This window comes from Mobula birostris, chromosome 15 (genome assembly GCF_030028105.1).
Source record: "Mobula birostris isolate sMobBir1 chromosome 15, sMobBir1.hap1, whole genome shotgun sequence".
NCBI classification, from domain to species: Eukaryota; Metazoa; Chordata; class Chondrichthyes; order Myliobatiformes; family Myliobatidae; genus Mobula; species Mobula birostris.
Window position 1 is genome coordinate 59,350,825 of NC_092384.1, and position 11,089 is coordinate 59,361,913.

Consider the following 11,089-nt stretch of genomic DNA (forward strand, 5'->3'; position numbering starts at 1 on the left):
AAAACCGCCGAACGACTCCTTCAGGTTCCCATCTTCACTCTCCAATACAACTGAAAAAGTGCATCAACAGACCTGACAGTGATTGGTGAAACTACCACCCCAACACTTCTGTACCTTACAATAGAAAGTAAAACTCAGTTTTAAAACGAAACTGCATCATAAAAAAAATACACAGCAATATGGAGTAACTGACGAACTAAACTTAAAACTCAACTGGAAAAAACTAACTGCATCACCAGGGGTCTACCCTTTTATATATCTGTTGAGAACAGGTCATCAGGTGACTTCACATCGGCGGGAAAATTTACATCATGTGACCTCTGCAAGACCATTACATTATCCTCATAATACAGTCACAAGATATCCATGAGGTATGTAACATATCCATCTCAATTATTTTTTTAAACCATCAATTTTGGATAAGGCCTTTTAAATTTGGAAACCAAGGGAATAACAACTTTTTCAGATTTGTTTTCAGGGGATTATTTAATATCTTTTTCTCAGTTAGTGGATAAATATGATTTATCTAATGTACACTTTTTTAGATATTTACAAATTAGGAATTTCTTACGTGGTTTGCTGCCAAATTACCCTTCTGCTCATCCGCCTGATATGACAGATGCTCTTTTTCAGTTTAAACCACTTCAAAAAGGGTTGATCGCTATAATTTATAAACGATTATTGAATTTACGAATGATATCTAATGATAAAATTACAGGTGCTTGGGAATTGGAATTTCAAGAGTCATTTTCAGATAATCAATGAAGTAAAATTTTTCATTTGGTTAATACCTCATCTATTTGTGCCTGTCATTCCTTGATACAGTTCAAGGTAGTGCACCGGGCCCATATGTCAAAGGATAACCTAGCACGTATTTTGTCCAACAATAATCCTATTTGTGACAGATGTAATATTGAGGTGGCCACTTTAACTCATATGTTTTGGTCTTGTATAAAGCTAGATAATTTTTGGAGAGATGTTTTTAAACGCTATCAAAAGTCTTGGATCTGGACCTGCAACTAAGCAGGAAATATTCCTGTTTCCACTCAATGTATGATAGCCTTTTCAACTTTATTGACTAGGAGAGCCATTTTATTGAAGTGGAAGGATTCTAATGCACCTACTGTCTTTTTTTGGCTTTCCTCCATTATGTCTTGTTTAAGTTTAGAGAAAATAAGAAGTCGGACATATGATACATCCTTTAAATTTGAGCAAATCTGGTGACCTTTTATTCAACATTTTCATTTGATTTGATTTATTACTCTTCCAATTATTTCTTTTCGAAGTTTTAGGTTTGATCAGAAAGCCATATCCTCACAATGGACTGCCCAGTCCCGTTTTTTCCCCTTTTTTTTCTTGTAGTGTTTATTTTTTTTTCTCATTTTAAAATTTTAAAGTTTTTTTCCTCTTTCTGCGAATTGATAAGAGGAGAATTAGTTGTGTTTTTATTATATATTACATTTAATTAATACTATGTATGATTTTGATAATATCTTTATTTCACTGTCTGTATTGTTACTGATATTTATATTTGAGATAATTTTCCTCTGTTTTGTATATATGTTCTTCTTAAATCAATAAAAAGATTAATAAAGAAAAGAAAGAAAGAGTTGTCTTTGAATAACAACCAACATATTTGGAGGAGAAGACGGCGGCGCGATGGCAGCGCACGCGACCACTTCGGTGGTGATGTCTGTTACCTGTCAAGTAGAGGACCATGAATAATTCTGACTTGATGGAGAAGGACGTAAGAATAAGGAGGAACATCTGGAAAATTTTTGAAATGCCCGCTTCACTGCCGCTGCTACTGTATGGTAACGGAATCTCTGGAGCAGAAGGCCCCGAAATCCTCGGCTTTACTTGTTTCAGCGGCCGGGGCGAGGTTGAAGGCGCTCGGCAGTGGATGGCCCTCGGGAGGCTGTATCGGAGAGGCTGGTCGGAAGATCGAAGTTTTCAGACGGATGGACTCAGTGTCGGCTGTGGTCAGCTGCTTCCAAAGCATCGGCAAGTTGGTGGTGCCTGGAGGTTTGTGGCAGGGAGTTTCTCCCTTTTGCTGCCTGCTATTGGGGACTCGAGAGTCGATCGATTCGGGGACTTTTGAGACTTTATTTACCGTACCCATGGTTTGTTCTTCATCAAATTATGGTATTACGGGCAGACTATTTAAATAGGGAAAGAATTCAAAGTTCTGAGATGCAACGGGACTTGGGAGTCCTCGTACAGGATTCCCTTAAAGTTAACCTCCAGGTTGAGTCGGTAGTGAAGAAGGCGAATGCAATGTTGGCATTCATTTTTAGAGGAATAGAGTATAGGAGCAGGGATGTGATGTTGAGGCTCTATAAGGCACTGGTGAGACCTCACTTGGAGTACTGTGGGCAGTTTTGGTCTCCTTATTTAAGAAAGGATGTGCTGACGTTGGAGAGGGTATAGAGAAGATTCACTAGAATGATTCTGGGAATGAGAGGGTTAACATATGAGGAACGTTTGTCCGCTCTTGGACTGTATTCCTTGGAGTTTAGAAGAATGAGGGGAGACCTCATAGAAACATTTCGAATGTTAAAAGGCATGGACAGATTGGATGTGGCAAAGTTGTTTCCCATGATGGGAGAGTCTAGTACGAGAGGGCATGACTTCAGGATTGAAGGGCGCCCTTTCAGAACAGAAATGCGAAAAAATTTTTTTAGTCAGAGGGTGGTGAATCTATGGAATTTGTTGCCACGGGCAGCAGTGGAGGCCAAGTCATTGGGTGTATTTAAGGCAGAGATTGATAGGTATCTGAGTAGCCAGGGCATCAAAGGTTATGGTGAGAAGGCAGGGTAGTGGGACTAAATAGGATAAAATGGATCAGCTCATGATAAAATGGCGGAGCAGACTCGATGGGCCGAATGGCCTACTTCTGCTCCTTTGTCTTATGGTCTTATGGTCTTTGCACTGCTGTAACTATATGTTATAATTATGTGGTTCTGTCAGTGTTAGTCTTTGGTTTGTCCTGTTTTCTGTGATATCAATCCAGAGAAACATTGTATCATTTCTTAATGAATGTATGCATTTCTAAATGACAGTAGAAGAGGACTGAGTGTTCTCATAATCTAATATTTTGTTCAGCTTCTTGCCATAAACAAGAGTCAGTCTTCAGTTCTTAATGTAAATGGCAACCAAAAATCAGTCTGAAGTTAAAAGGGCAGATACGCAAACAAACAGTACCATTGGAAATTACTTGGAAAATATGTAGGTCAGGACATTGGTTGGGTTGATTTGTTCTCCAGTCTTGGCAATCCATTTGCAAACACTTTGTCACCATACAAGGAGACGGCATCAGTGCATTGTTCATTTGTGGTGTGCCCTTCGAATGCTTGGCTTTTATATACTTATCAATTGATTGATCGGTTGCATTATGGAAACTCAATTATGACAAAGGGAGGGGGTCTTGTCGCTAATTGGTTGCATGGTAAACTTTGTAAGTTGTCTGGAATTTTGTCCACATTGGCTTATAAATACGATCAAGGTCTATGTCTACAGAATCGTTTGCTTCTTGGAATTCTCTTGCATGCCGCGTATTTGCTTTTATCATGACTTTCACTGATGCCCAGTTGAAATTGTGCCCCTCTCGATCTTCATGAGCAAAGACTAGCGACAATTGATTATACCACTTAACAGACAGTTGAAGATCGTGGATCGTTGTAGATAGTTTTCTATCCACTCAACAACTCAACCCAAACAGTACTGTCTATAAAGCACAGGCCGCTGGCCCACAGCACGGGCTGGTTGCTTGAAATATGTAGTGTAAGACAATAGGGTTGGTTTAATTGGCCTGTATCAAACTAGACAACACTGGCTAAGTTATCTAGTTCAAGGAAGTTTGCAGACCAGACTGGTACTGTCACTTACCACATCAAGTATCTGATCTATCAATAGTTGTAAGGATTGTAAACCTAGCTTCCCAGTACAGTATTAATTGTAGGTGTTTGGGAACTCTGTCTCCAGAGGTTCTTTAGACCATATGTGTGAAAAGGCATCTTAAAGAAAGAATATGTGTCTGAAGTCACTGAAGTGGCAAAACAAGTATAAATGTAATAAAAGAGTCAGGCTTGATAAGAATGGTCAAAGAACATCAAGAAGAATGCTCTATAGAAAGTGCTGTTTGTTTGCAAAGTGGTCCTGTGAGCCATTCCTCTGCCTCCAATTTCTGTGAGGAATGACTTATTCTGCTGCGACTCATTGGTATGTCTTTAGCTTATAGGGATTGGACCTGTGTTTTGGAAATCCTTTATGTTTTAGAAATTGTTTAGAATTTGGAATTCTTTTATGAGGTACAAATCTTCTGTTTTTAAACAAGCAACACACGCAAAATGCTGGAGAGGCTCAGCGGACCAGGCTGTTTTTAAACGTATTTTAAGAACTTTATCTAAATTTAAATGTATATCACTAAAATTAAATGAGCTGTGTTGAAACTACTTTGTTAGCTGGAAGCATCTCTTGGTAAGGAGGTGAGACGGGTATCAATAAATGAACTGTGTTTAAACTCTTGTTGGCTGTAAGTATCTCTTTGGTAAGGAGGGGGACTCGACTCACTGCTCAAATCGTGAGTATTGTCAGCTAAACTCACTGTGGAGGATAAGCGGGAGTGACCTCGTCTTTGAAGAGAAGGTGGCTACAGAATAACCTCCCTTTAGTGAGTTACTCAATGCTAATGGGCTTAAGATCTTTCTTTGAGTTTATAGCTTCATGGTCAGCAAATGCAATACATCAACAAGCTTTGGGGAGGATGCAGAAGAGGTTCACCAGGATTCTCCCTGGATTAGAGAGTATTTGCTATAAAGAGAGGTTAAACAGGGCAAGAATAGGTTGACAATACAGACACAGGAAACTGGGTGACACTCAGGGAGGGGAGAGGGTCTAAACAGACAGTATAGCCTACCCTTGTGGCCAACCCCCACAACAACAGGTATACCAGTTTGGATACTGTTGGAAGGGATGACCCAGCAGAGGTCTTTGGCACTGCGTTTGACTCTGTGACTCAGAAGTCGGGGGGGGGGGGCGAGGGAGAAGAGGTGAGCTGTGGTAATAAGAGGACTCGTTAGTTAGGGGAACAGAAAGGAAGCTCTGTGGACAAGAATGAGATTCCCGGATGGTGGGGTCTGGGACATCTCAGATCGAGTCCTCAGCATTCTTAAATGGGAGGGTGAACAGTTTAAGGTCGTGGTCCATGTAGGTAACAATGACATAGTTAGGAAGATTGATGAGGTTTTGCAAAGGAAGTTCAGGGAGTTAGGTGCTAAGTTAAAGGGCAGGACCTCCAGGGTTGTGATGTCAGGATTGCTACCCATGCCACTGAGGCCAGGAGGAGGAAAGTTAAACAGTTTAACACATGGCTAAGGAGTTGGTGTAGGAGGGAGGACATCAGATATTTGGATCATTGGGCTTTCTTCCAGGGAAGGTGGGACCTACACAGAAGAAAAGGTTTGCACCTGAATTGGACGGTGACTAATAATCTAGCAGGAAGGTTTGCTTGTCCTGCACAGGAGGGTGTTAAACTAGAGTTGTAGGGGAATGCGAACCAGAGTGCCAGAACAGAGAGGTTGTGGAGATGTTGTTAAGATGTCAGTCAGGAATTATAATGTTGACCATGGTGTGACTAGTGTCCTGAGCTGTATATATTTCAATGCAAGAAATCAACACCTGGAATTAGCCATTAGTGAGACTTGGTTGCAGGAGGAGAAGGACTGGCAGCTCAATATTCTGGGGTTCCGTTGTTTTAGATGTGACAGAGCAGGAGTGATTAAAGTAGGAGGGGTGGTGTTACTAGTCAGGGGAAATGTTATGGCAGTGCGCTGCTAGGACGGGTTGGAGAACTTGTCTAGTGAGGCATTTTGGTTGGAATTGAGTAATAAGAAAGATTAATGGGGCTGTATTACAGACTACCCAACAGTCCGAGGGATTTAGAGGAACAAATTTGTAGGGAGATCACAGACTGTTTCAAGAAATGTCAGGTTGTAAAAGGACTAGATGGGATAGAAAATGTCACATGTGTTCAGGAAATCTTCCTTAATCAGTAGGTAGAAGTCCCAATGAGAGGGTGTGATACTGTATCTGCTATTAGGGAATGAGACAGGGTAAGTGACAGAGGTTTGTGCAGGAGAACGCTTTGCATCTAGTAAGCACAATGTCATTAGTTTCAAAGTCAATACTGTATGCAAAAAAAATAGGTCTGGTCCATGGATTGATATTCTAAATTGAAGAAAGGCCAATTTTCGTCGTATCAGAGAGGTCCTGGCAAGTGTGGATTGGGACAGTCTATTTTCTAGCAAAGTTGTACTTGGTAAGTGGGAGGCCTTCAAAAGTGAAATTTTGAGAGTACAAATCTTGTATGTTCCTGTCGGAATAAAATATAAATATAAGACGTGTAGGGAACTTTGGTTTTCAAGAAATATTGAGGCCCTGGTTAATGATTAAAGGAGGTGCATAGCAGATATAGGCAAGTAGGAACAAATGAGTCACTTATGGAGTGTAAGAAATGCAGGAAAACACTAAAGAAATCAGGATGGCGAAAAGAAGTCATGAGGTTGTCCTTTCACACAAATTGAAGGTGAATCCCAAGGGATTCTACAGGTATGTTAAGAGCAAAAGAGTTGCAAGGGACAAAATTAGTCCTCCGGAAGGTCAGAATTTTAATCCATGTGTGGAGCCAAAAGAGGCGGGGGAGATCTTAAATAAGAGAAAATCTGCAGATGCTGGAAATCCAAACAACATACACAAAATACTGGCGGAACTCAGTAGGCCAGGCAACATCCACGGAAAAGAGTGTGGTCAAGGCTTCGGGCTGAGACCTCTCAACAGGACTGGAGAAAAAAAGAATCTATTTACTCCTCATCTTTTTTTCTCCACTCCTGCTGAGGGGTCTTGGTTTGAAGCATTGGATATACTCATTTCCATGGATGCTTCCTGGCCTGCTGAGTTCCTCCACTATTTTGTGTGTGTTGCATTGAGATTTTAAATAATTTTTTTGCATCTATATTTACACAGGAGGTAGACACAGAGTTTATAGATGTGAGACAAAGTGGCATCAACTTCATGGACCATGTACAGATTAGAGGAGGAGGTGTTGGGCAGTCTTGAAGCAAATTAGGGTGGATAAATCCTCAGAGCCTGATAAGGTGTTCCCTCAGACAATGCAGGAAGCAGGTGTAGATATTGCAGGGGCCCTAGCAGAGATGTTTAAATCATCCATAGTGACAGGAGACGTATCAGAGGATTGGAGACGGCCAATGTTGTTCTGCTGTTTAAGGAAGCTCTAAAAATTAACTAGGAAATTATAGGCCAGTGAGCCAGGCAACAGTAGTAGGAAAGTGACTGTAAGGTGTTCTTAAGGACTGAATATATGAGTACTTGGATAGACATGGACTCATTAGGGATAGTCAGCAAGGCTTCGTGTATGGTAGGTCATGTCTAACCAATATTGAGGAAGTTACCAAGCAAGTTGATATAGGCAAGACCGTGGATGTTGTCTACATGGACTTTAGCAAGACATTTGATAAGGTCCCACATGGGAACTTGGTCAAGGTTCAGTCTCCGTGCATTCAAGATGAGGTAGTAACACTCACAAAATGCTTGAGAAACTCAGCAGGCCAGGCAGGGCAGCATCTCCAGAAAAGAGTAAACAATTGATATTTCAGGCCAAGGTCCTCCATCAGAACTGGAGAACATGGGGTGAGAAGAGGAAGAAATACAGGTAGTAGGTGAAAAGTGAAATGTGGGGGGTGGGGGGAGGATTGTGAACTAAAGAGCTGGGAGGTTGATTGATGAAAGGGACTGGAGAAGGGGGAAACTGATCTGATAAGAGAGGACAGAAGACCTTGTAAGAAAGGGAAAGTGGAGGAGCAGCAGAGGGAGGTGTTGGGTAGGAAAAGAGATAAGGTGAGAGAGAAAATAGGAATGGGAAGTGGGATTAAGATGAGTGGTCACTGGGAGATCCCACTTTTTCTGGTGGATGGAGCTCAGTGAAGCAGTCTCCCAATCTACATTGCGTCTTGCTGGTATAGAAGAGGCCACACCGTGAGCACCGGATATAGTAGATGACCCCAACAGACTCACAGGTGATGTGTTGCCTCATCTGGAAGGAATATTTGGAGCCTTGAACGGTAGTGAAGGAGAAAGTGCAGGGGCAGATGTAGCACTTGTCCCGCTTGCAAGTTTAAGTGCCAAGAGGGAGATCAATGGGGAGAGATAAATGGACAATAGGGTCACATAGGGAGTGATCCCTGCTGAAAGCTGAAGGTGAGGGGGGTGGGGTGGAAAGAAGTGCTTGGTAGTGGGATCCTGTTGGAGGTGGCGGAAGTTATGGAGAATTATGTGCTGGATGTGGAGGCTGATGGGGTGGTAGGTGAGGACAAGATGAACCCTATCCCTGGTGGTGTGTCCTTCACCATTCCCATTCCCATTTTGCTCTCACCTTATCTTCTTACTTGTCCATCATCTCCCTCTGGTGCTCCTCCCCCTTCCCTTTCTTCTGTCCTCTCCTATCAGATTCCCCCCTTCTCCAGCCCCTTATCTCCTTGATCAATTGAATTCTCAGCTCTTTACTTCACCGCCCTCCCTCCCGGTTTCACCTATTGCCTACTACCTTGTATTTCCTCTTCCCTTCCTCCCATCTTCTTACTCTGACTTCTCATCTTTTTTCTCCAGTTCTGATGAGGGGTCTTGGCCTGAAGCATCGACTCTTTCTTCTTTTCCATAGATACTGCCTGGCCTGCTGAGTTCCTGCAGCAAATAGTGTATACTGCTTGGATTTTGTTGAAGTTGTATAATAGTGTGGAATGAACTGCCAGCAGAAGTGGTACATTTGCGCTTGATTTCAATTTGAAGGTAAGTTTGGATAGGTACATGGATGGTAGGTGCATGGAGGACTATGGTCTAGGTGCAGATCGATGGGAGTAAGCAGTTTAAATGGTTTGCCATGGACTGGATGGGCCAAAAGGCCTGTTTCTGTGCTTTATTTTTCTGTGACTTTACAAGTGAATGAGTGGCCAAGGAAATTATGCAGGAGACAGGGTTTCATATTTCTGGATCATTGGTATCTCTTCTGGGGAAGGTATGACCTGTACAAAAAGGGTTGGTTACACCTGAACCCGAGGGGGACCATTATCTTTGCGTGCAGATTTGCTAAAGACTTTAGGAGGGTTTAAACTAAGTTGGCAGGGGGATAGGAACTGGAGTGATAGGGCTGAGGATGGAGCAGTTGGTATGCAAGTTGCTGTAGTGTGTAGTGAGACTGTGAGGAAGGACAGGCAGATGATAGGGCAAAATTGCAGTCAGTGTAACATGGGGGCAAAATAGAAGAGAGTGAATATAAGATCAAAGGTGATTATATTTGAATGCCACAGTATGCAAAATAAGGTAGGTGACCTTGTAGCACTGTTTAGAGATTGGCAGGCATGACATTGTGGGCATCACTGAGACAAGCAACGTTCCCACTAATTTTGTTTTACAACTGCAGGGACCATCCATTACTCTGAGCAGGAAAATTTTGCATGACCTGAAAATTCTGCAGCACCTTACAGTGCCTTGAGAAAGTATTCAGCCCCCACCATTACTTTCACATTTTACTGTCTCCTTTTCTAAACGTAAAATATATTGGAGTAGGATTTTAAGCTAATCTACAAAATGTTGTGCATCTTGTCAAATCAAAAGAACATTTACAAAACCTGTCAGCAACTTACCAAAAATTAAAAACCAAAACTGTGAGACTTCTGAAAAAGTATTCATCCCTTTCGTAGTTACTGCATTAACTTTCCTCAGGCACAATACTGTATATTACCTTATTGACAACCCAACTTGTTGATGTAGAAATTTGGAGGATCAGCTGCTTTCAATGAATTCATAAGAATAAATACCCCCTCCCTCTGTAAAGTCCAACATCATGATAGATTTTCAACAGATCAAAACAAAATGAAGAAAAAAGAGCATTCAAAACATCAGGGAAATGATAATAGAGAAGCACAAATAGGGGAAGAGTACAAGATCATCTCAAAGGCACTGAACACATCTCAGAGCTCAGTGTAGTCCATCGTGAAAAGGTGGAAAAAATATGAAGCTACAGCCACTCTGCCTTGGTCAAGCTGGCTCTCTAAACCTGGTCACTGGGGAACAATGGCTCGCACTTGTAAGAGAAGCAACTGTGATGGCAACAGTCACTCTGAGTGCACAGAAAATTTAGTCAAGATTGATGGGAAGATGAATGCTTCTAAATATAGAGAGATTCTGGATAAAAATGAGCTGGATAATGACCCAAAGCACACTGCCAGAGCAAACATGGAGTGGCTTCGAATGAAGAAAATTTATGTCCTTGAATGACCCAGTCAGAGTCCTGACTTTAATTTGATCAAACATCTATTGCATGACCTGAACAAACTCCTCAACTAACCTGGCACAGCTTCAGCTATTTTGCAAAGAGGAATGGGCAACTCTTGCTCCAACACATTGTGCAAAGCTAATAGAGACTTATCCAAAAAGATTACTGGCTGTAATAGATGTGAGAGATAGTTCAACTAAGGACAGAGTAAAGGGGCATTAATGCTTTTGAAGTTCTGTCATTTCAGCTTTTGAATTACTAGTTTTTAATACTTTACAATTTTCCTTTTTTGGCCCTACTGTGCAAAAAGGAGCAGGTGATTCATAAATAAAAATTCTAAGTTAAATTCCTGGTTGCAATACTCATTTGTGTGAACAAAGGGATTTGGACTGAATACTTTTACAAGGCATTCTATATTAACATTATATAAGAGATAATGCCAGCCGAGTGGCAATAAATGCTGTGTGTGTGGGAGCATTTCAGTTACTGTGTGGTGGCATACCTGTGCACTGTAGAGGGAACAGTAAAGACATGGCTGAAAGAAGATCATAGTTGCGAGCTTTACATCCAACGATACATCTTGTATCAAAAGGACACACAGGTAGGGAGACAGGTGGTAGGTAAGCAGGGTGGCTCTGTTGGTAAAAAAAAATAAAATCAAGTCCTTAGAAAGGGGTAGCATAGGATCAGAAGATGTTTAATCCTTGTGAGTAGAGTTAAGGAACTACAAGACTAAAAATC